Here is a 24947-nt window from a genome sequence, read left to right as displayed (position 1 = left end):
CTGGAGAGCAGTTTGGTAGAACTGGATTAATCACTCTCCTTGTTCCAGAACACATGCTCCTCATGGTCCATGCTTTGTCTTCTTTCAAATAATTGATTAATACATTTACTTGTTCTTTTATTCATTTTTAATAATATCATTAATATTTGTGAATCCACAGAAACAAGACAATATTAATGCCTGTCCATATGCTCCTTAGGCACAGAAAAAGATCAGATGATTTTTTCCTGTTTTTTTTTTTTTTTAATTAAAAACATAGTGAAGATCGTTGGATTAATTGTAACTGGCCATGTGACACATTCTCAACAAAAGTCCATGTGTAAGCCCTCTTTCAATTACGTAGTTATTTAATTGATAATTAATTTTAAGTACATGTTTTGCTCTTTTAGTAAAACAAAAAAACAACAACCCAATCCAGCAAAACAACATGGGTTCTTACATCCATTTATCTAAATTCTCTTTACCCAAAAGGGTCAGCTTTAATCCATTTATTTTACTGGAACGCAGTGCTCCAGATATTTATTAACATTGATTTTTATATTATATATATTACATTACATACTCTCCTATTTGGACCAGAAATAACCCATTTTGTCTTTATTCATTTATTTGTTTCTTGATTTATTCATGCATTGATTTACTGAAAATACAATACTTAAAAGCCCAAGAGCAAACTCCTGAGTATTTTTAACTCCTAGAATAAACTCATTTCCCATAGAGACCAAAGAGAGGAATCTTCTTGTAATGGACCTCAGAGTTATAGGGTTTAATCAAAATCCTTGATTTCAGACACCCCAGGGTACTCATCATTGATCCATTTTTTTCTTCATTTATACCTCTGTTTATGGATCCATTCATTGATCCATCAACAGTGATTCATCAACAGTAATAAAATCAATGTCCATGACTTCAAAAAAAAAAAAAAAAAAAAAAACAAGAACAAGATCCTTGGATATGACCAAGGTCTATTTACAGACTCTTTTCCAATAAACTAAAAATATCCTTAGTAGTGGCCCTCAGTGAGGTATGTATGGGTTAATTAACATCCTTGCATCTTATTCCAACCGTCTGCCATCTTTCTGTGTACTCCTTCACCAAGGAGCTAGCCAATAACACTTTGCATCAGAATACGAATACGCTATATTGCATTCTCTAATATGGTCACTATAAGCCACATGTAGCTACTGGGTACTTGAAATGGGGCTAGTGCAACTGAAGAGCTGAATTTAAAATTCACTGGACTTTAATTATTTTAGATTTAAATAGCCACATGTGGCTAGGGACAACCACGTTCAACAGTGCAGTCGTAGATTTTAGTACTGGATACAAGTTGAAGCCAGACGCAGTGCAAAAATAAGATGGATTATTAATCTACTTTGAAAATGAATAAAATGTCTTCTGTCTTATTTTTAACCCCAATTGTACTGAATCAGGTTAATCATAATCTTTGCTTCATAGCACATTCATATCACTGATTTCTCTATGACTTCATTTAAATAATTCAGTGAACACTAATGAAAAATTCACCCCAATTGACAAGATCTTTTGCCTCTTCTTTACTTTAGTCATTAGGTTCCTTACCCAGAAAGATAACAGCCAAGATCTTCATCAGTAGAGACTGGTTAAATCAGCCATGGTCTCCATTCTGGAGTCAAGTGTCAATATTCGAAAGAATGAACAGTCCAGATTTAGATTGATTTAAAGGACAACAGTTGTGTGGTACAAAATTAATCAGGAAGCTGATTCACTTCTCACTGTCATCACTGATCCAAGAACATCACTCCTTTTTTAATTTGCTTATTTAACTATAAATTTTAAATAATACAATGAACACTGTTGAGTTCATCACATAAAAATAAAAACTATTGCACATATTTGTCTACACACCCCTTATCCATATAGGCAAGAGCCTAGACAATCCTTTTGAAGAACTCAATTTGTGTAGAAATAGATGACATTAAATTTGTGACTCATGGCATATTGTCACCAAGATCTATGCTTTCACCCTACTCATATGTTAATTCAATTGTTCATTGTTTTATTTATTCATTTATGGAGTGCCTTGTGGAATAGTTGATCATACATTCAAGTATACTAACATACACACCTATACACACACACACAAACAAAATAGTAAATCCATGAACAACCCAGAATAGAAATGCTCTTCATGTACAAGTGACTACATGCCCATAACCAAGTTAGGAACAGAGGATCAGAAGTATAGATAAGGATTATTTTTGCTTCTTACTGGGCCACATTTTGCCCCCTTTTAAAAACTGTGATTAGCATTTAATCCACTCAAATGTAACAATTCATCAATATCTGGAAATTAACTAATATTAGACAGGAAATCTGAATAGCATTGTTTTGTCTCTACAGGTCTACTACATTAGCCACAGAACTTTAAACATGAGATCTTTTTCCTTGTTTTTAATAAAACTCAATGAACAGAGGTACATTAATAATAACTCTGTTCATAAGGCACATTCTAATATGAACTATGCTCATTCTTTTTCCAATTAAACATTTAATGAATTATTTATGTATGCAATTTTTCCTTTTCTAAATACAAACAACCAACCAGCAGGCAACCACCTATATCAAACAAAGATGCTGAATCTTACATGCATCTGTCTACCCACTCCTTCCAAAAAAGGGGGCAACAGCCCTTACAAATAGATTTCACTGGAATTCAATGCCTCAGAAACGTGTAATAATCCCAGTTTCATTACCTACTCTCATAATTGGCCTATACCCAGGTTTCTTTATATTTACTCATTTATATATTTCTTCATGTATTCACTCATGATTTACTTACAAGAATTCAAGCTATTCCCATAAAGTGTGTATACCCATGATCAAGGTATTTGAAACATTCAGAAATTCTGCTCTAAGCTCATTTCCATAGAGGAAAATATGAGGCCACTTTTAAATAATGGACCTCAGAGTCACAGATGGCTTTAATCAAAGTTTTTGATTCAGACACCCTCCAATCTCATCATTGGTCCAGACTTGGCACTCTTTTTCTTCATTCATTTCTATCTTCATTTTCCCAGGAATTACCAACTCCTGGAACAAGATAGTTGCTAGTACTATGATCGGTCTCTAGACCAATTTCCCACAGAGCTTTTAGCCTAGATCTTAGTGTGAACCTTGCTTTGTATCAATACCATCATTAAAAATGTCCCAGGATTGGGCCATGTTTTAATTTGTCCAATTTTAAGCGCGGTGTAATTAACAACAAAAAACCACAATGGTTTTTCTAGAACACACACAATATGCTCCACCTTCTGATAGCTTCCTTCTTCTAAACAGTTAATATAACCTGGATCTCTCTCAAAATGGTAACGCTTAAATCAACTGTGTTTAGAAACAATACGGAATAGCAAACAGTTCCAAAAATCAAGTACATGCCTTCCATCTTTAAAAACAAAAAATGCATCTCAGTTGTGCTGAAATGGGTTACTTCTACTCCTTGGCCCAGAACACATTCCCACCATTGGTCCTTACTTGGTGTTCTCAGATTTTCTTTTCGTGTGTATAGCCTTTTGTTCTATTCAACTACCTTAGTGACCACACGTGAACAAACCATACAAACCAAGCACAAACTTTGATTGTTATTTGCCCCTTACCCACAGAAGTAACAGTCAAGAGCTTCTTCATTGGACAATGGCTGAATCCAATGTGGAGTATTCGTTCAGGAGGATAAGATAGATTTTTTTAAAGAATAAAAAGTATACATTTAGATTTTTAAATAGAAATTGGTTCTGCATTAGTAGATTAATCATAAATATTGGTTTGTGCCACATTTTCATCAATACAACAAGATCATCCTTTGCCCCTACTGACTTATTCAATTTTTGGTAGGAATTAATACAATGAAGACCTTTTATAATCTTCTGCCCAACACTAAAAGAACTATAACTATTATGGATATCTGTCTATATAACCTACCAAATAGTAAAAAGTCCACAGAGTCATTCAGTGAGAAAACGTTAGCAAAATGGGTTGAATTTAAATTCTTCTTTCATGAAACGATCTGACCAATGAGCCGTACTGTACTTTAATTCTTGTGTTTTTCGATTAATCTATGTACTCACTTTTTACATAACTCTAAGGATAATTTAATTAGACACTCTTTTTTTGCCTACAAAAAACACAAAGTGGTAGAGCCATCAACTCCCCAAAACTAAATACTACTACATACAACTTTCTATCTCAGCACTGTCTGCACTGGTACAACTTGCTGCAGTGATCAAAACATTCTCTATTAGCACTACTCAGTGTGGTAGCCACTGGTCACATAGGGCTTGAAATGTGACTAGCGTTGCTGAGGAACTGAGTTTTTATTTTTCATTAATTTGGATTTAAGTGTTGACAGCAAGATGTACTTTAGAGAGTGGGTTTATATGATCCTTCCCCAAAGAAGGAGGGGCCCATGGACTTGAAGAGGGTAAAACAGAGTTAGTCATGCTCCTTTATACATTATATATGCTCCTCACTGACCTATGATTTATGTTCTTTTAGATAACAGATGGTGATATAAAATCATTCTTTTACTCACTAATAATAATAGCACCGATAATGGTGAGCCCTAAGGATACTTCCCAAGAAGGCTGAGTGATACTAAATGTATCCATTGGCTTTTCACTCACAGAAATCATCAACAAAACACATTTACTTTTTTTTAAATAAAAATCAATGAACACAATTACTATATTCACCTTCTTGGTGTTCATGCTTAGACCTTTTCTAAGTTTCAACAGTTATTGAATAATGTCTTTTATTTTTTATTATTGATTGTATTAAATTATTGCTTATTAAAACTCATTTTACACTAATGGGTTTATCATGATTTGCTCTATTACAGTGGAATACATGTATTATATTACGTATTGCTGATTGCTATGTAATCATATGAGTTTTTTGTCCCTTTTTAAAATGAGATAGGCCACCAACTCACTGCCACTTCAGAACAACAACACTGATGTTCACAAATATCTATATATACATTCCCAAAGGAGGAGCAGCCTTATACCATTTTATTTTAACTCAAAATTCCAAAAAGTTATATTAACAGTAATCCTTGGTTCATTAGCTCCTCTCATAATTAAATAAGGTACAACCCATCTCTTCACTTAAACTTTACTCATTCATCCATCGATTAACTTATAATAATACAATCCCTATCTGTGAACAACAACAAAAAAAATCAAGAACACGATTCTTGACTATTTCTAACTTCCTCTATAAGCACATTTCCCATAGATGCAATGGACCTCAGAGTTACAGACTGGGTTTAATCAAAAATTTTATTCAGATGCCCCACGCACACTCATCATTGATCCAGACTTGGTATTCTGTGCCTTCACTTAATATATTGTTCTTGACTTATTCCTTGACTCATTAATAATATGGTCAACGTGCAAGAGTTAGGAAAATAAGACCAACATCCTTGAAGAGATGAAGTCCATGAAAGTTTACTTCCTACAGAGCTACAAGACTAGTTCTCCTTGTGCCATGCACCGCAGCATTGCCAATGTGAATCAATCCATTTCTTGGCATCATCCTAATTCCATTAGTCATTGGAATTAGTCCAAGGGACCTAATTCCATTAGTCCATTGGTCCCTGCTTGGGCCTCTTTCATCTAACATCCATACTTCAAAGATGGTACAGTGAACTGCCATTCTGTACCACAACTAAGGAAAAGGCAACATTTTCCATTTTCCTATGGTTCCCCGCCCTTGCCGGGTTCACAGTCAATAATAATATCAACCAGTGGAGAAGTGTTTGAATCCACCGTAGAACAAAAATGAAATGGAATATTAAAATGTTTTGAAAATTGCTAACATGCCTTTCATCCTTTGTCCTAATGAATTCAGTAATGGCTGGAATGGATTAATCGTAATTCTGAATTCATAAACACATTTTAGTCTTCGGTCAATGCAAGATCACCTTTGAATTGTCCATGTATATGGCCACTTACTCTTTCCAAACATCTCAATGAATACCCGTGACTAAGCCCCGCAAGCAGTACATGAACATTGATTATTGCTTACACTTATCTCTTCTGTCTTTCCCAAAGAGGTAAAAGGCAAGATCTTCACCATGAGATAATAATCAAATCTGGTAGAGTGTGTTCATTCTGAGGAGTAAAAAGCAAACTTTAAAAAGAATCAGTCTACATTTAACTATCCTAAATGATCAAAAATCAAGTAACCATAAACCTGAGTTTGCATACTTTCCTAAACATTGGAAAGACAGAGCTCTACTTAATATTTACTAATTTGTGGAATTTTTTTATTTTAAATAATATAATGACCACCACTGAACCTAGCAGTAAACAGAAAAAAAATTATCAGGAATATCTGTCTGTACTTGCCACCCATGTAGGTAAGAGCCAAGATCATCTTTTTTGTTGAAATTTATAAATAATCCAGTGAAGAAATGGGCAGAACACATGAGCAGACACTTCTCTAAAGAAGACACCCAGATGGCCAACAGGCACATGAAAAGATGCTCAATGTCACTCCTCATCAGGGAAATACAAATCAAAACCACACTCAGGTATCACCTCATGCCAGTCAGAGTGGCTACAATGAACAAATCAGGAGACCATAGATGCTGGAGAGGATGTGGAGAAACGGGAACCCTCTTGCACTGTTGGTGGGAATGCAAACTGGTGCAGCCGCTCTGGAAAACACTGTGGAGGTTCCTCAAAAAATTAAAAATAGATCTACCTTATGACCCAGCAATAGCACTGCTAGGAATTTACCCAAGGGATACAGGAGTGCTGATGCATAGGGGCACTTGTACCCCAATGTTTATAGCAGCACTTTCAACAATAGCCAGATTATGGAAAGAGCCTAAATGTCCATCAACTGATGAATGGATAAAGAAGATGTGGTTTATGTACACAATGGAATACTACTTGGCAACGAGAAAGAATGAAATATGGCCTTTGTCGCAACGTGGATGGAACTGGAGAGTGTCATGCTGAGTGAAATAAGCCATACAGAGAAAAACAGATACCATATGGTTTCACTCTTATGTGGATCCTGAGAAACTTAACAGAAGACCATGGGGGATGGGGAAGGAAAAAAGAAAGTTAGAGAGGGAGGGAGCCAAACCATAAGAGACTCTTAAAAACTGAGAATAAACTGAGGGTTCATGGGGGGTGGGGGATGCGCATTGAGGAGGGCACCTGTTGGGATGAGCACTGGGTGTTGTATGGAAACCAATTTGACAATAAATTGCATATTTAAAAACTTTATTCCAGAAAAAAAAAGAAAGAAATTTATTTGTGCAGCACTGGATACCTGGGAGATTCCATTCAGGGCACAATCTCACCAGTGATCCAAATCTGACCCTACTTAATATATTTATTAATTCACTCACTAATTATCCTATTTAATTACTCATGGGATAGTAAGATCATCCCTTCATTTTTCTAAAAGAATCCCCAAAATTAAACAACCATCAAAACAGAAGCAAAATGCTCACTATTTACAAATGTCTACATGCACCAGCAGAAAGGCTTAGAACTCTTTTCCTTCCTATGGATACGAGTTGGGTAAAACATGACACATCATGATCTTTAAATACAACTGCATGCTTTCCTTTAATGTATTGTTGGCTGACTTAAAAAAACACTGAGATCTAAATGCATATGCATTTGTTCACTTATAATTATACTTCAATATGTGTCAGCCCACCCACACTGGAGAAGTACCTTGAATAATATTTACATTTGTCCTTATGTCATTACCCGGAAGAATACCGAACTGATTCTTTAGTGTTTGTTTGCTTACACAAAACTGCCTAAGAAGACTGCATTAATCATGAGTGTGGCCGTATGAAACAGTATCACCATGCTCTCTCTCTCAATGAGATAGTTTATTCAATCAACTCTTTATGTAAACGTATTTTCCTCTCCTTAATAGAATGATCAATTCGCAATGTGCCTCGACACAGAACAAACCATTGACTCTTAGGCACAGTTGACCATATGCCCCTCACCAAAGTGATAAAAGCCTTAACTGCTAATTTATTAGGGCTAAGAATCTCAAAATTGTTGTAATAATGATCTCTGTTTCATTGTGTGCCCTAAAAGTAGTGCATGCATATCCTTCTTATTCTTTATTCATTGATGTATTTCTTTATTCATGGGCTAATTGTATTATAATAATGCAATTCATACCCCAAACCACAAAAGCCCACGAATGAGATGCTGAAGGCTTTTATTTCCCACGAAGAGAATAATAAGGTGTTCCTTTGTAATGGACCTCAGAGTTGCAGATGGGTTTAATCAAAATTCTTGTTTCAGAAACCCCATGACATTCATCACTGGTCCATGCTAGGAAAATTTTTTTTGTTTATTGATTCATTTTCTGATTCACAAATAATAATAACCCAATCACAAAATCCCAAAAACAAGATCCTTGAATTTTAGGCTTTTCTCCTGCAGAGCTAATAAACGTAAAGAAAGAAATAATATGAAACTGCTCTGAAAACAAATTAAATAACATTATATTTTCTTCTAAAATTACCTCTGCGGTGCTGATTTAGATTACACATAATTTTGGGTCTATACTACATTCCCATCATTGATCCATACTTAGGAGTGTTTTATCTATTTGTGTGTGTGTGGTGCACAATGATTTGCTTCGAAACTCTTCAGGTGACATCCGTGAACAACCCATCCAAACAAAGAATGTAAACTAAGGGACTTACTTAAATTATTCTTCATGCTCCTGGTTCACTACAATAACTCCTTACTAAATGACTGAGTCAGCTATGCTGTTGTTCACTCTGGGTAAGAAAAAGCCGACTAAGGCTACATTCAAAAAAATGTTTAATGGCTGTTCATCAGGCAGAGCTAGATAGCAATAAACTTTGGCTCCAGCATCCTATTCTTTATTAAACCGTATGGAATTCTTACTTATAAATGATACAATAAACACGATCAAGTCCAACACCTAGCCCAAGATTAAGAGCTATAACGATTACAAATCTCCACCTGTGTCAACGCCGGTTAAGAGACGGTTATCTCATAGATTACTGACTGATGCAAACACTTCCCCTTTTCTTAGCTTAAAAACTCCCCAGCAAACTACAGACACTCAAGACACTGGGTCTTAACTGCAGATACTAGTATGTTCCATATAAAAGAGGATTACCGCGTGAGCCTTGCTGTTTTCCTTCAGAATCGTTTCGATATTAACAGCGTTTGCTGCACTCTGCTAATTGCTCCATGAGGAGGCTTTTAGCATCTCATGTATTCATTTCTTTCTTTACTCATGCATTGATTCACTTGAAATAACATAATCCGTATCCATGAACCACAAAAGCCTGGGGCAAGCTTATTGAATTTTCCTAACTTCCACTATTAGCTAATTTCTACAGAGGAGATTGACTGGTTCTTTTCCTGTAACGGACCTCAAAGCTACACAGAGGACTTTATCAAAGGTGTTGATTCAGGTAACTCCACCGACACTCATCATTGATCTGGGCACAGCTTCCGAGTTCTTCGTTCATTTATGCCTTCTTGCAAGGATTCATTCATAGCTTCATGAATCCGAATTACACACTCAATACCCTTTAATGACACAACACTGAGAACAAAAGGCTTACATCCAACCGAGATCTGCTCACCGCCCCCATTCATGGAAAGCGAACGGTCACTCGCTTTTCATAGTGAACCTCTGTTTTGCACACAGGGATTAGTCAGGACGCTCCCTTCATATCAGTCCCTTACTTAGGGACTGGTGACCACCTTCTCCTTTCTCCCTTGACTTGCCCATACAGTAAAGCTAGTGTCATCAACACCCACAGACCTGTCATCTTAACCCACAACTGACAAAACTGACATCTGCCATCTTTCGGGGTGCTCCAGCCTCAGAGAGTTAACAGCTAACATCTTCCCCAGTGAAGGTATGTTTTAGGCAAATGGGACATGAGTTGAGAAGGCAGACTGCTTTGAGAATGTGTGAGAGGCCCCCCATCACTTCAGCAACGGCTCTTAGTTGGGATGAATCAAAGTAATCATAAATTTTACTTTGTGACACATTCTAGACTTGGGGCTCATGACTGGCATGCCTGAATTTCCTACACTGTTTAACTATTTACTTTATTGAAATAATTGAGTGGGCTCCCATAAATAAACCCCATCTAAGCCTTAAACGCAAACACTGATATTTACTTACCTCGGTCTTTATGTTTCTCAGTCCCAGAATTCACAGCCATGTCTTCACGATCATAGAACGATTAAATCAGCTGTGTGTTCATTCTATGAACAAAGGAAAAAGGGGGGAGGGAAGCCAATCTGTAAAAACAATGAAGACAGAGTGCGCTTTTTTAAATTGAAATGTGCCAAGAGGAACCGTTAATCAGAAGCCCTACTTCATATCACATTCTTACCAATTTCTCAAGGGTGGTACTCTTACTGAGTTAAGCTTCTACTAGTTGATAGGAATACTATTGAATTCATCGCTCAACACGAAATAAAAACTATTAACAATCAGAGACATCTGACTTTCTTTGCTACCTACATAGGGAAAGCCGCGATCATCTTTTTATTGGACTTGGCTGTGTAGAATTTAACATATTTGTTTCCTGGCACAATCTCCCAGTCCTCCACTACATGCACTTATGGAGATTCATGGATTCACTCACTGGTTTATTTTATTATTCAGGGAATAACAATACCATTTTTCTAACGGAAACTCAGAATGGTCAAACACCAGCCCGGAACCAAATTACCACAACTTGGAAAGGTCCAGATGCACCTTGCAAAAAATGGAAGAGCCTAAAATTGTTCCTAGAATATTTGTCATTGGCAAACTAAGATGAATCGGTATCCTCGTATTAAAACACACGTTCCTAATTGGTCCACAGTCTGCTGACTTTTAAAAACTAGATCGAGACATAAAATTACACCGTCTTGCTGTTACACAAAATCACAGGTATCTGTGATCAGATCCACTGGACAAGAAGACTGAGCCAAATTTAGGTCACAGTCACCACTGTCAATAACATACTTGCTTCTTTTTTATTGTTTTAATGAAAATCAGTTTAAAAAAGAGTAATGATGAGTGTTGTCATATAAATCATTCTCATCGCTGGCCTCTGCTTGGCTCTCAATTGTGTGGTTATTATAGAGTCAGTGTGTTGCCATTTCCTTAATAAAAGAATCCCTCCGCAACCCTTGAGCAACCAGCAAACATTGTTGAGTATTATGTACAAGTGACCATATACTCCTTTCATGACCATTTCTTGGAAGTCGGAGTTTCAAATTTTCATATGACTACCCCATGTTGCATTACTTCCCTTAATAAGCGTATAAATTTCCTCTTTTTTCATTCATTGATACATTTTATTTATTTGTGAATCGATTCTATAAAAAAAAAAAAAAAATACAATCCAGGGCGCCCGGGTGGCTCAGTCGGTTAAGCGTCCAACTTCAGCTCACGTCATGATCTCACGGTTTGTGGGTTTGAGCCCCACGTCGGGCTCTGTGCTGACAGCTCGGAGCCTGGAGGCTGCTTAGGATTCTGTGTCTCCCTCTCTCTCTGCCCCTCCCCACTTGCACTCTGTTTCTCTCTCTCTCTCTCTCTCTCTCTCTCTCAAAAGTAAATAAATGTTAAAATTTTTTTTAAATAATAATAATAATAGGGGCGCCTGGGTGGCGCAGTCGGTTAAGCGTCCGACTTCAGCCAGGTCACGATCTCGCGGTCCGTGAGTTCGAGCCCCGCGTCGGGCTCTGGGCTGATGGCTCAGAGCCTGGAGCCTGCTTCCGATTCTGTGTCTCCCTCTCTCTCTGCTCCTCCCCTGTTCATGCTCTGTCTCTGTCTGTCCCAAAAATAAATAAACGTTGAAAAAAAAAAAAAAAAAGACTTGAAAAAAAATTCTAAAAAAACATATAAATAAATAATAATAATAATAAAATACAATCCATCTCCAAGAACCACAAAAGGTAACATGTGCTCCTTTCCCGCAGAGGGGAAATAACTATGTGTCTCTTTGTAATGGACCTCAGAGTTGCATATGGGTTTAATCAAAACTCCTGTTTCAGATACCCCATGGTACTCATCATTGGTCCAGGCACGTTTTTCTTCCTTTATATCTTCATTGATTGGTTGACTGATTGATCCATGAATACAACACTAGCATAAAGTTCCAGGGTAAGATCTTCGCATTAATGGCTCTTTCCCCATAAAGCAAATAGACTAAATCTCCTTTTACAATGGACCTCAGAGAATATGTGTCGTCAGTTAATATCCATGCTTCATACCAAACCCACATTCACCACTGGCCTTCTGTGGCTTTCTTCTATTTAATTGAGCAGCAGGCAGATGTTTATTAGAGTAGAAGATCAGAAAGGAAGAACAGTATGAAAGCTGTCTTTCGGAGAGGGGACACTTGAAAGCGAATGCCCCTGATTTCCCCATGAAGATGGCTCAGTGAAAAGTGATGACACCACACCATCTTTATTCACATCTCAAAACAAAGCATTCTACTTGCTTACAGGTTGCAACGCAAAGCAGTTATCAGCCGGGACTATCCCAATACGGAAATGGTTAAGTCCTCTGGGGAGGGAAATAAACTGCAATATTAAATACTTCTGAAAATGAATGAAATGACGGGTTTTTTAATCACTTCATTGGTGCCAAATTAGATTAAACGTAGTTTTTGATTCATGACATATTCCCATCGCCGGCCCATATTTGGAGATTTTTATTACTTTTATAGACATTGATTCTTTTGCTATACCACTAAACACTCATCAACCAAAGCATCCCAACCAAGGATGGGAGCTGTGAGTGTTACTTACACTTGTCTCTACATCTGTCTAGCTCTACATACAGAGCTAACTGCCAATATTTTGATTCTTAGAAAATGAATACACCTGCTGTCTCATGGTCATTCTGTGAAGGAAAAAGTACAATTAATCTAGATTTTTAATGCATGTGAATTAGGTGGAACTAGAATAAACTTGGGCACTTCTTCATTAGTCTAGCATTTTACCTTCACTTTTAAATAACGTATTAGCCACTGTCAACTACACGACACAGGAATAAGTATATCGAAAGTATCTATATCGTAATAGTGTTAAGAGAATACAAGATAACTTTAATAGATGTTGCCTTTGCAGAACTGGTTACGTTTAAATCTTTATTTTATATTCTGTGGGATGACTCATGCCTGATCCCATCTTATATGCTCACTTATTTATTCACTTAATCATTTATTTACTTACTTATGGGATGATTTAACCATACACTCATTATATAAAGAAAGTCAAAATGGTAAACCAGAACAGAAATTAATCCAGAACAGAAATACTATTCAATGCAATGATATACATGTCCCTTACCAAAGATGGGAGTAGAACAGGAATTTTTTTTCTTTCTACAAACATCAGTAGCGAAAACCCAAATCAATCATTGTTATTGTCTCATAAAACATGCTCCTCATTGATCTGTGCTGTCTCTTATTTTAAATAATTAAGATAGGATTTTATTCACTTATGCAGTTATAACGACACATCAAAATTTGTGAATGCAAAGACTTAGAAACAAATCCTGAGTGATACTAACATCCATCTATCTGCTTGGTAGTCACAAAAATAATTGACAAGATCATTTTGAGTTTTGATAAAATTTAGTGAACACAATCAGATCAATCCTAATGCTTCTCATATGACACATTGTCGACATGTGTCCATAACTGCTTCTTATTCAATGAGATATATACTTAATCAATTATCCACTTATGTTAATCTTTCCTGCTTCCTAAAAAACAAACAAATGAAAATGACAGCCAGAGCAGTGCTTGGAGGGAAATTTATAACATTGAATGCATATGTCACAAATGAAGACCTAAGTGTGTGTTGATGGATGAATGCATAAAGAAACTATGGAATAGAAGGACAATGGAATATTATTCAGCCTTCGAAAGGGAGATCCTGTCATTTGCAACAAAAATGAGCACCTCAAAGGCATTATGCTAGGTGAAATAAGCCAGAAAAAGAAAGAAAAGTGTTGCGTGATTTCACTTATATGAGGAATCTAAAAAAGTTGAATTCACAGAAGCCGAAAGCAGACTGGCAGTTACCAGGAGTGGGGAGGGGGAGGAAAGGGAGATGCTGGTCAAGGGTACAAAGTTGTTATTACGTAAGATGAAAAAGTTCTAGAGATTTAATGTACTGCATCATGACTATAGCTGATAACATCGTATGGTGTACTGGAAAATCTGCTGAGAGAGTAGATTTCAGGTGCTTTTATCACGAAAATAAAAAAGTAAAAAAAAAGAATAACTGTGAGGAGATGCATGTGTTAGCTTGACGGTAGTAACTATTTCACTATGTACACGTATATCAATATCAAAACATCATATTGTCCAACTCAAATATACATTATTTCTTTTTTTTTTATTTTAGTGAGAGAGAGCATGCAAGTGGAGGAGAGGGCAAAGGGAGGGAAGAGAAAGAGAAAGAGAAAGAGAGAGAGAGGGAGAGAGAGAGAGAGAGAGAGAGAGAGAGAATCTTAAGCAGTCTCCATGCTCAGCACAGAGCCCAATGTAGAGCTCGATCCCACAACCCTGGGATCATGGCCTGAACCGAAATCCAGAGTCAGATGCTCAACCTACTGAGCTCCCCAGACACCCCTACAATTTTTATTTAAAGAAAAGAAGAAAGATTTAAAATCAGCAATCTAAGTTCGACAAATCGAATACAAAGAAGAAGAAAAAAAAACAACAATAATTAGAGCAGAAATAGGAAATAGGAATAGGAAATAAGAAATTAACAGAGAAAATCAATGAATCAAAAAAACTGTTCTTTGAAGAGACCGATAAAATTAATAAGCCTGTAGCCACACCAAAAGGAAAGAGAAAGAAAGAAAGAAAGAAAGAAAGAAAGAAAGAAAGAGGGAGGGAGGAAGGAAGAAGGAAGGAAGGAAGGAAGGAAGGAAGGAAGGAAGGAAAGAGAGAGAGAGAAAGAAAACAAAAGTGAGTGTAAGAGAAAGAGAGGGGACACAACCGAGCAGGGAGAAGGGCAGTCCTTCTTCCCAGGTGACCAGCAAGCACAAGATAGAGAACATGGTGACAAGCACCTACTACTTAAAAGATGTTTGGGGCAGAAATCACTAACTTTTTGTGGGCTTAACCCTAAGTGGTTTTTCCCAGACACTCTAATGGTGTCTGGGAAAAGTAAAGCAGGAACTTAGGGCAAACATCCTAAACCCAAGTTCTTATCTAAACCAAACTCTGAGGCTCCTGGGTGACTCAGTCGGTTAAGTGTCTTAACTCTTGATTTCAACTCAGGTCATGATCTCACGGTTCATGAGTTAAAGCCCTGCATCGGGCTCTGCGCTGACCATCCAGAGCCTGCTTGGGATTCTCTCTCTCTGTCTCTCTCTCTCTCTCTCTGCCCCTCCCTCCCCGCAAATGCTCAAACTCTGAGTGTGAGCAGGATTATCATACTGTGAAATGCCGAGCGGCAACTCAGAAAAACAAAAGATTTTTTTCCCTCAAAAGATGTTTTTCTCATCTCATCACATCAATAGATGAGAAAAAGCACATTTGACAAACTATGACACGCATTCATGATTTAAAAGAAACCTCTCAGCAAACTAGGAATAGAAAGTAATTTCCTCAACTTGACAAACAACATCTACAAATAACTTACAGCTAACATACTTAATGGTAAGAAATTAGAAGGCTTCCCACTGAGATGTAAAGCAAAGATGTTCCCTCTCAACACTACTTTACAACATTGTACTGGAAGTTGTAACTTGCAGTACAAGAATAAGAATAAAGAAATAAGAGATATACTATGTAACAATAAGAGTAAGAGAAATAAACAAAAGGTATATTATTAGTGAAGGAAGAAATGAAACTGTGTTTGTTGACAGATTACATGGTCATCAATGTAGAAAATATATATATAAGTCTATCATTTTCTTAGATACCAGCAAAGAACAAGCAGGATTTGAAATTAAAAATACAATACGATGCACAGAGGGAACGTGGGTGATGGGCACTGAGGAGGGCACCTGTTGGGATGAGCACTGGGTGTTGTATGGAAACCAATTTGACAATAAGAAATAAAAATAAATAAATAAAAATTAATAAAATAAAAAATTTAATAAAATAAAAAATAAATAAAAATTAAATAAAAAAATACAATACTATTTACAATAGTATCAATAAAATTAAATATGCAGTTATAAACCCAACAAAACATATGAAGGAAAACAACAAAACTCTGATGAAAGTAATCAAAGAGTAACTAAATAAATGGACAGGTATTCCATGTTCATGGATAGGAAGATTCAGTATGATTGAGATGTCAGTTCTTTCCAATGCAATTTATAGATTCAAAACAATCCCAATCTAAAACAATAAAACTCCTAAAAGTTAACAGGAGAAAATCTAGATGACCTCAGGTTTGGTGATGACTTTTCACCAAAGACACAATACAGGAAAGAAATAATTGATGAGCTTGACTTCGTTAAAATTAAGAGTTTCTGTTCCGCAAATAAACTGTCAAGATAACAAAATACAAACCGCAGACAGAGAAAAAAAAATTTATAAAAGATATATCTGATAAATGACTTTTATCCAAAACACACAAAGAACCCTTAAAAAAAAAGAGGGGCGCCTCAGAAAAGAGAGGCTCAGTCAGTTAAGCAGCCAACTTCGGCTCAGGTCATGATCTCGCGGTCTGTGAGTTCGAGCCCCGCGTCAGGATCTGTGCTGACAGCTCAGAGCCTGGAGACTGCTTCGGATTCTGTGTATGTGTCTCTCCCTCTCTGCCCCTACCCCACTTGCTCACTCTCCATCTCTCAAAAAAATGAATAAATGTTAAAAAAATTAAAAAAAAAAAAGAAACAACCTGATTTAAAAATGAGTCAAAGAATGTGAATGCAAGGTGGTGCAGCCACTCTGGAAAACAGTATGGAGATTCCTCAAAAAAGTAAAAATAAAACTACCCTATGACCCAGCAATTGCACTAGTAGGCATTTATCCAAGGGATACAGGTGTGCTGTTTCAGAGGGACACACGCACCCCCATGTTTATAGCAGCCCTATCGACAATAGCCAAAGTCTGGAAAGAGCCCAAATGTCCATCAGCAGATGAGTGGATAAAGAAGATGTGGTATACACACACAATGGAGTATTACTCGGCAATCAAAAAGAATGAAATCTGGCCATTTGCAACTATGTGGACGGAACTGGAGGGTATTATGCCAAGTGAAATTAGTCAGAGAAAGACAAAACTCATATGACTTCACTCATATGAGGACTTTAAGAGACAAAACCGATGAACATAAGGGAAGGGAAACAAAAATAATATAAAAATAGGGAGGGGGCCAAAACAGAAGAGACTCATAAATATGGAGAACAAACTTAGGGTTACAGGAGGACTTGTGGGAGGGGGGATGGGCTAAATGGCTAAGGGGCATTAAGGAATCTACTCCTGAAATCACTGTTTCACTGTATGCTAACTAATTTGGATGTAAATTTTAAAAAAACAAAAAACAAACACTTAAAAGAAGAAAACAAAAAGATACATACAAGATTCCAGTTATAACTATTAGGGTTACAGTGTACAATTCAAGGACTATACCTAATGCTGTTGTGTAATATGTAGGGAAGTTGTTAAGACTAAATGCTAAGAATTCTCTTCATAAGAACAAATTTCTTTTCCTTTCCTTTTTTTTAATAGTATTTCTATGAGAAGATGATTGTTAGCTAAACCTACTATAATCATTTCACAATATATGTTAATTAAACCATCAAAAAAAAAAATGAAAAAAAATGAGTCAAAGAATGTAACAAACACCTCACTAAAGAAGATACATATGAAAAGATTCGCCACATCGTATGTCATCAGGGAAATGCAAATTAAAACAACAATGAGATTCCACTACCTACCTATTACAATAGGTGTTTGGCAGTTTCTTTCAAAACTAGACATGTTCTTACCACGTGATCCAGCAATCACACTCCTTGGTATCTACCCAAAGGGGCTGAAAACTAATATCTGCACAAAAACCTGCACGTGAATGTTTACAGCAGCCTTATTCATAATTGCCCAAATTTGGAACACCCAAAATGGCCTCCCGTAGGTGAATGGAAAAATAAACTGCTATAATCTTCTGACAGAAGATTATCCAGTGCTAAAAAGAAATGAGAAATGAAAAGACATGGAGGAATCTCAAGGGTATATTCTAAAGTGAGGGAAGACAATATGAAAAGGCTACATAGTAGTGATTCTAATTACACGACATTCTGGAAAAGGCAAAACTATGGAGACAGTAGAAAGATCAGAGGTTGCAAGGGATTAGAGAGGACAGAGGGGTGAACAGGCAGAGCCCAGGAGATTTTTAGTGAAATAGTCTGTGTGATACCTTCATGTTGGATTCATGTCATTGCACATTTGTCCACAGCCACTGAAATTACAACCAAGAGTGAATTCTAGTCAAACTATGGACTTTGGGTGATAATGATGCATCAGTGTAGGTTCATCAATTGTAACAAATGTACCACCGTGGTGGGGGATGTCAGTTGATAGTGGGAAGGTTATGCACATGCGGGGGTTTGGGGATTATGGGAAATCTCTGTATGCTCCATCCAATTTTGTCATGAACCTAAAACTGCTCTAAAAAATAGTCTTTTAAACCCAGCAGTAGCACTGCTAGGAATTTACCCAAGGGATACAGGAGTACTGATGCATAGGGGCACTTGTACCCCAATGTTTATAGCAGCACTCTCAACAATAGCCAAATTATGGAAAGAGCCTAAATGTCCATCAACTGATGAATGGATAAGGAAATTGTGGTTTATATACACAATGGAGTACTACGTGGCAATGAGAAAGAATGAAATATGACCCTTTGGAGCCACGTGGATGGAACTGGAGAGTGTGATGCTGAGTGAAATAAGCCATACAGAGAAAGACAGATACCATATGGTTTCACTCTTATGTGGATCCTGAGAAACTTAACAGAAACCCATGGGGGAGGGGAAGGAAAAAAAAAAAAAGAGGTTAGAGTGGGAGAGAGCCAAAGCATAAGAGACTCTTAAAAACTGAGAACAAACTGAGGGTTGATGGGGGTGGGAGGGAGGGGAGGGTGGGTGATGGGTATTGAGGAGGGCATCTTTTGGGATGAGCACTGGGTGTTGTATGGAAACCAATCTGACAATAGATTTCATATATTAAAAAAAAATAGTCTTTTAAAAAAGGAGGCAACACGTGTGCGTGTGTGTGCGCGCACACACACGAACACACACACACACACACGACTAAAACAAAAACAAAAACTCTGCTACCAGAGGACATTTGCCAATGTCCGGAGACATTTTTGATTGCCACAACTGGGAGGGAGGGGTTAATACTGACGTCTAGCACAGCCCATGAGGTTACTCCACATTCTACTACATACGGGACCGCCTTCCCAACAATGAATTATCCAGCCCAAAACGTCAGTCATGAAGGGCTGAGAAAATCCTGCTGCACCCTCTTCAAAGTAACTGGTTGAGACATGAATGCAATATACATTCACTCACAATATCATCAATAGCTACGAACATGCAAACTGGATTAGAAACTTGTACGGAATTAACAGCTGTTCATATGCTCATTAACCAGATCCTATTTTCTTGCAAACAGCACCTTGAAGACAACGCAGAACAACACAATGCTGCTTTCCGGTACTTATCTCTCCATGTTCCTGACCCACATAGGTATCAGGTTTCATCAATTTATGTTGGAACTGAGTGCTTCAGAAAATATTAATAATAATATTATACATTCTCATAATTAAGCCACATGCGGCTCTCCTTGTCTTTATTTATAAATTTATTTATTCGTTTATCAATTCACTTCTACCAACACAATCCAGACCTATGAACCTTCATAACCTAAGAGCAAAATCCCGAATATTACTAACCTCTACTGTAAGCTGATTTACCATATAGGCATTAACTAGGTCTCTGACCTCAGAGTTACAGGGTTTAATCAAAATCATTGATTCAGACACCCCAGGATACTCATCATTGGTCCAAACTTGGCAACATTTCCTCCATTCATTAATACCTTTGTTTATTGATTCCCTCGTTAAGTCACTAATAATAACAAAGGCAAGGACGTGAATTTTGACTACAACCTGCTACAGTCTCTAGGCTCCTTACCCACAAAGGTAAAAACTAAAATTCTCATTACTGTCGAATAATTCAATCAGCTATAGCATTTTGTTCTGTAGATATTAAAATACACTTTTTGTAAAGAACGAACCAGCATAGACACCTTTTATTAATGGGCTGGAGTCATGAGGTACTCGATTAATCATAAACTTTAGCTGCTATCACGTTCTCATTATTGACTCAAAAAGGACACTATTTTTTATTTACTGACTTATTTACTGTCCATCTGTATACTCCCTAACCACATGATTCGCAGCCTCATTATTCTTTTTTAAGGTTCCGTATTCACACATGGCTAAGAGTATCCCATGAAGCATTGGTCTAAGATTTACCCTACTTTATACATTCACTGATCCACTCATGTTGTTCTCTTAATTACTCAAAGCATAATTTGATCATCTACTCTTTTTTTTTTTAAAGAAAAAGAGTAAAACCCACCAGTACTCCAGAACTGAAATACCATGTCATGCCATTCCTGATATCCACTTGTCCAAAGTGGGATTAAGTCTAGATTTCTTCCTCTTCATCTAAAATGGTTTAGTCATTATATTGTTTCATGACACCTACTCCTCTGCCTTCTTTTAAATAACTGACCAAACTGGGGCGCCTGGGTCGCTCAGTCGGTTGAGCGTCCGACTTCAGCTCAGGTCATGATCTCGCAGCTTGTGAGTTCGAGCCCCGCGTCGGGCTCTGTGCTGACAGCCCAGAGCCTGGAGCCTGTTTCAGATTCTGTGTCTCCCTCTTCTCTCTGTCCCAACCCACTCGCATTCTGTCTCTGTCTCTCTCAAAAATAAATAAACATTAAAAAAATTTTTTTCATAAAAAAATAAAAAATAAATAAATAACTGACCAATATATGAACTCATTTGTTCATCGACTTTTAACGATGCATTCAAAGTGAATGCAAGCGAAGATGCTGGATAAGAACATTGACTGATACTAGTATCTGTCCTTATGTCACTGTCCACAGATATAACCTGTTAGAGTCTTCTTTATTTTTTTAAATAATACTATATTCTCAGTATTAGTCCTTGCTTGGCTTTCTTTCCATTAGGCACTTATGTAAGCAATTGTTGGTAATGTCGAGGATTTGCTCCTTTTCTTTTTTTTTCTTTTTTTTTTTTAATTTTTTTTAATATTTATTTATTTTTGAGACAGAGACAGAGCATGAACAGGGGAGGGGCAGAGAAAGAGGGAGACACAAAATCTAAAGCAGCTCCAGGCTCCGAGCTGTGAGCACAGAGCCCGACGTAGGACTCGAACTCACGAACTGTGAGATCATGACCTGAGCTGAAGTCGGACGCTTAACCGACTGAGCCACCCAAGTGCCCCGGATTTGCTCCTTTTCTAAATAGAACCAACAACCAGCTAGCTACCACCAATCTGAAACAACAGGGACTCTCATGGAATAGGATATCTATCCTTTAAGGACAAATGTAAGATAGACTTGATCGATTTAGATTACGAAATTCAGTGTCTGGGGAAATAATATAACGATACATTTCACAGACATTAAGAACTCAAAGCTCAGGAACCGGATCTTAACTCGTCCTAACTTGTGCTGTGAGCCCCTCTCTCACGGAAGAAATAGCTAGATTTCTTTTTCTCAGTGGACCTCAAAGGTACAGAGTTTAATTAAAATCTTTGATTCATACATCTCAGAATCCTCATCATTAATCTACACCGAACATCTTGTTCTTCCTTTATTTACACATTCCTTGTTCCTTCATTCATGGACTCACTCATAACAATATAATCTATTCTCATGAATCAAAAAGCCCAAAAACGACATCCTTGAATATCACTAAGAACCGGCTCTACACCCATTTCCCACAGTGCTAATAAACAAGGATATTCTTTGCAATATATACGTATGCTGTTTGCATTATAAATTAACCAACATTCTCACTCCGTCTCAGCTTCAATGGTTCACGCCTGGCCCTTTTACATTTAAAGATGATGCAGTGAGTAACCATGGGAACTTTAATCTTTCTCCACATCTAGAGAGACAACAATTTTGTCCATCTTCTTGTGTGTTTCTCCCTCAAGGAATTCATAGCTTAAATCTTTATCAATGGAGAAGTACTTACATGCATTGCAACACAAAAATAAAACACAATGTGAAGCAATCCTAAAACTGAATGAAACGTCCAGCATCTTTTTAATTGGGTTTTACTAGTCCTGCATCTGATTCATCATCAATCTCAATTCGGGTCTGTGCTGGGCTCATTTGGCTTTATTTTTTAATATACTCGTTGATTACTTTGAAAAATCCAAGCAACACTCACAAACCACCCTCCCAACCCAAGAATATAAACTCTGCTACTTACATCAATTTCTTCTGTCCTTACCCCCACAGCTTGCTAAAGCCAAGATCTTTAGCATTAGAGAATGATTACTTCATCGGTGGTGTGTTTGCTTAGTGAAAATGCAGACTTTCAAGAGAAAGAAAGAGTCCATAGTTAGATTTTTTTTTTTAATGGAGGCTAGTCTTGAAGTATTAGATCAATCATAAACACGGGTCATTTCAGAAAGAATGTCATCATTGCCGATGAATTGCACTCTTATTCATTGACTTATTTAACTTTTCTTTTTAAGCAGTACAATGAACACCAACATGAGAATAAGAACCATTATCTGTCATAAATATCTGTCTACATACTCCCTATCCATAAATTTAACAACTCAGTGATTACTTTTAATGGACCTCACTTGTACAAAATTGGATAAATGTAAATCTTTGTTTTATGGCATATTCTCACCAATGAAGCACACATTTTTCTGATTTATGTCTACTGATTCATTTACTTATTCGTGTATATAATTAGGCATAAAATAAATCAATTATCTTCCCATTTTTCTAAAGAATTTCTTCATGCAAATTTCTATGTACACCTGAAACTAGCATTACACTGTATGTTAACTAACTGGAATTTAAAAAATATTTCTATGTGTGCTTTGTCCAAAATGGAAGGAATTTAGCGTTCTATTTCTTTATCTGGACAACTTTTGCGTATAACGGGAGTAATCATTATCTTTGGTTCATAACACACATTCCTCATTGGCCCTTGCTGAGCCTTCTTTTGAATAATTAATCTACAGGGAAATGCACTCCTTCATTCCCTTATGACAAGATGTCAGTACCAATGAAAACCAAGGCACAGAACAGGAATATTAAGTATCCAGTCTACATGCTCATGGCCGATAGACATAAATGATTACTAAATCATCTTTTCAATTTTTTTAATTAAACTAGTGAATACACTTATATTAATTGTAACCCTGGTCACATGACATATCCTCAGTATGGGTTCACATTTGGCCCTCTCTCAATAAGACAATATTTAAGCAATTGTTTATTTATGTAAACATTTTTTTTTTTTTGTCCTTCTTAATTAAAACCACCAAACAAAGAATCAAGGCAGCAACATGAACTCTTGGGTACATCTGTCCATACTGTCCTTATGGAAGGGCTCAGAGCTTTGATTTATCTATAGAACCTGATGTTTCAAATATACACTAATAATCATTTCTGCTTTATTACATAACTTCATAGCTCGTCCACATATGGCCCTCCTTATCTTCATTCATTTACACATTTCCTTATTCATTCATGAATTCACTTCCCTACAAGTTTATTTTATCCCCCTCTCTCTCTCTCTCTTTGATTTTATTTTTATATTTTTGCAATAGTCCACAGATTTCTAGACGGGGATTAACACAATTCCGTTTACTTGTTTTTTCTATTTTTTTTTAATGTCTTAAGTTTTTATTTAAATTCCAGTATAGTTAACATACAGTGTAATATTAGTTTCAGGTGTACAATATAGTGAATTCAACACTGACATACAATACCCAGCGCTCATCACAATAAGTGCCCTCCTTAATCCTCATCACCTATTTCCCCTACCCGTCCCTGCCTCCCCTCTGGTAATCATCAGTTTGCTCTCTATAGTTAATTATTGTTTTGCCACTCTCACTCTTTTTTCCCCCCTATGCTCATTTTTGTTTCTTAAGTTCCACACATGAGTGAAACCCTATGGCATTTGTTTTTCTCTGACCCATTTCGCTTAGCATAGTACACTCTAGCTCCCCCCATGTCCTTGCAAACGGCAAGATTTCATTCATTTTGATGGCTGAGTAATATTCCATTGCATATCTATATCACATCTTCTTTATCTATTCATCCGTCAATGGACACTTGGGCTGCTTCCATAATTTGTCTATCATAGATAGAGCTGCTATAAACATCAGAGTGCCTGTCCTCCTTCAAATCTGTATTTTCGTATCTTTTGGGTAAGTACCTAGTAGTGCAATGGCTGGGTCGTAGGGTAGTTCTATTTTTAACTTTTCGAGGACCCTCCGTGCTGTTCCCCAGAGCGGCTGCACCAGTGTGCATTCCCACCAGCAGTGCAGGAGGGTCTCCCTCTCCCCACATCCCACACAATTCTGGACTCAGACTCAACCCAGGACTCACCATTGTCCTAAGCTTTGCACTCTTTTCCTTCAGTCCTTTATCCTTTAGGTTTATTGATATGCTCACTGTTCCAACAATACAATCAATGCACAGAAATCACTAAAGCTCAAAAATAAGATCCTTAAATATCACTAAGATCTACTGATAAGCTCATTTCCCGTGGAGCTAATACATTACGTCTCTTTTTGCAGTGGCCTTCAGCGTAGGCCATGGGCTCCCTCTCACTGACTCTTGTGAAGGGATGAATGTTAAAATC

At 37.0% G+C, this 24947-nt stretch overlaps 1 long non-coding RNA gene and 7 other non-coding genes across 10 annotated transcripts in view; all 8 read right to left on the bottom strand.

The window, feature by feature from the left end:
• LOC121032290 (uncharacterized) overlaps positions 1–24947 on the bottom strand; it is an 88202-nt gene that overhangs the window by 30872 nt on the left and 32383 nt on the right. For 2 of the 3 annotated variants that reach the window (XR_005791185.1, XR_005791184.1), the window contains 3 exons: positions 22545–22649; positions 10210–10292; positions 1582–1805 (listed from right to left, as the gene is read on the bottom strand). This is a non-coding gene — a long non-coding RNA (uncharacterized LOC121032290). The remainder of the gene's footprint in view (positions 1–1581; positions 1806–10209; positions 10293–22544; positions 22650–24947) is intronic. The other variant, XR_005791183.1, reaches the window with a different exon arrangement.
• On the bottom strand, positions 745–817 carry LOC121032495 (small nucleolar RNA SNORD113/SNORD114 family). The gene has a single exon (XR_005791319.1). It is a non-coding gene; the product is annotated as a small nucleolar RNA SNORD113/SNORD114 family (small nucleolar RNA).
• Positions 2939–3012, bottom strand: LOC121032489 (small nucleolar RNA SNORD113/SNORD114 family). The gene has a single exon (XR_005791315.1). It is a non-coding gene; the product is annotated as a small nucleolar RNA SNORD113/SNORD114 family (small nucleolar RNA).
• LOC121032500 (small nucleolar RNA SNORD113/SNORD114 family) lies at positions 5277–5352 on the bottom strand. Its single transcript, XR_005791323.1, has one exon. It is a non-coding gene; the product is annotated as a small nucleolar RNA SNORD113/SNORD114 family (small nucleolar RNA).
• LOC121032494 (small nucleolar RNA SNORD113/SNORD114 family) lies at positions 8284–8358 on the bottom strand. Its single transcript, XR_005791318.1, has one exon. It is a non-coding gene; the product is annotated as a small nucleolar RNA SNORD113/SNORD114 family (small nucleolar RNA).
• LOC121032497 (small nucleolar RNA SNORD113/SNORD114 family) lies at positions 12031–12105 on the bottom strand. The gene has a single exon (XR_005791321.1). It is a non-coding gene; the product is annotated as a small nucleolar RNA SNORD113/SNORD114 family (small nucleolar RNA).
• Positions 20004–20075, bottom strand: LOC121032496 (small nucleolar RNA SNORD113/SNORD114 family). The gene has a single exon (XR_005791320.1). It is a non-coding gene; the product is annotated as a small nucleolar RNA SNORD113/SNORD114 family (small nucleolar RNA).
• On the bottom strand, positions 21824–21895 carry LOC121032511 (small nucleolar RNA SNORD113/SNORD114 family). Its single transcript, XR_005791334.1, has one exon. It is a non-coding gene; the product is annotated as a small nucleolar RNA SNORD113/SNORD114 family (small nucleolar RNA).

This window comes from Herpailurus yagouaroundi, unplaced genomic scaffold (genome assembly GCF_014898765.1).
Source record: "Herpailurus yagouaroundi ecotype Mexico unplaced genomic scaffold, PumYag 141, whole genome shotgun sequence".
In the NCBI taxonomy this organism is placed as follows: domain Eukaryota; kingdom Metazoa; phylum Chordata; class Mammalia; order Carnivora; family Felidae; genus Herpailurus; species Herpailurus yagouaroundi.
The sequence above is the reverse complement of the archived record's forward strand: the minus strand, read 5'-3'. Positions and strand labels throughout refer to the sequence as shown.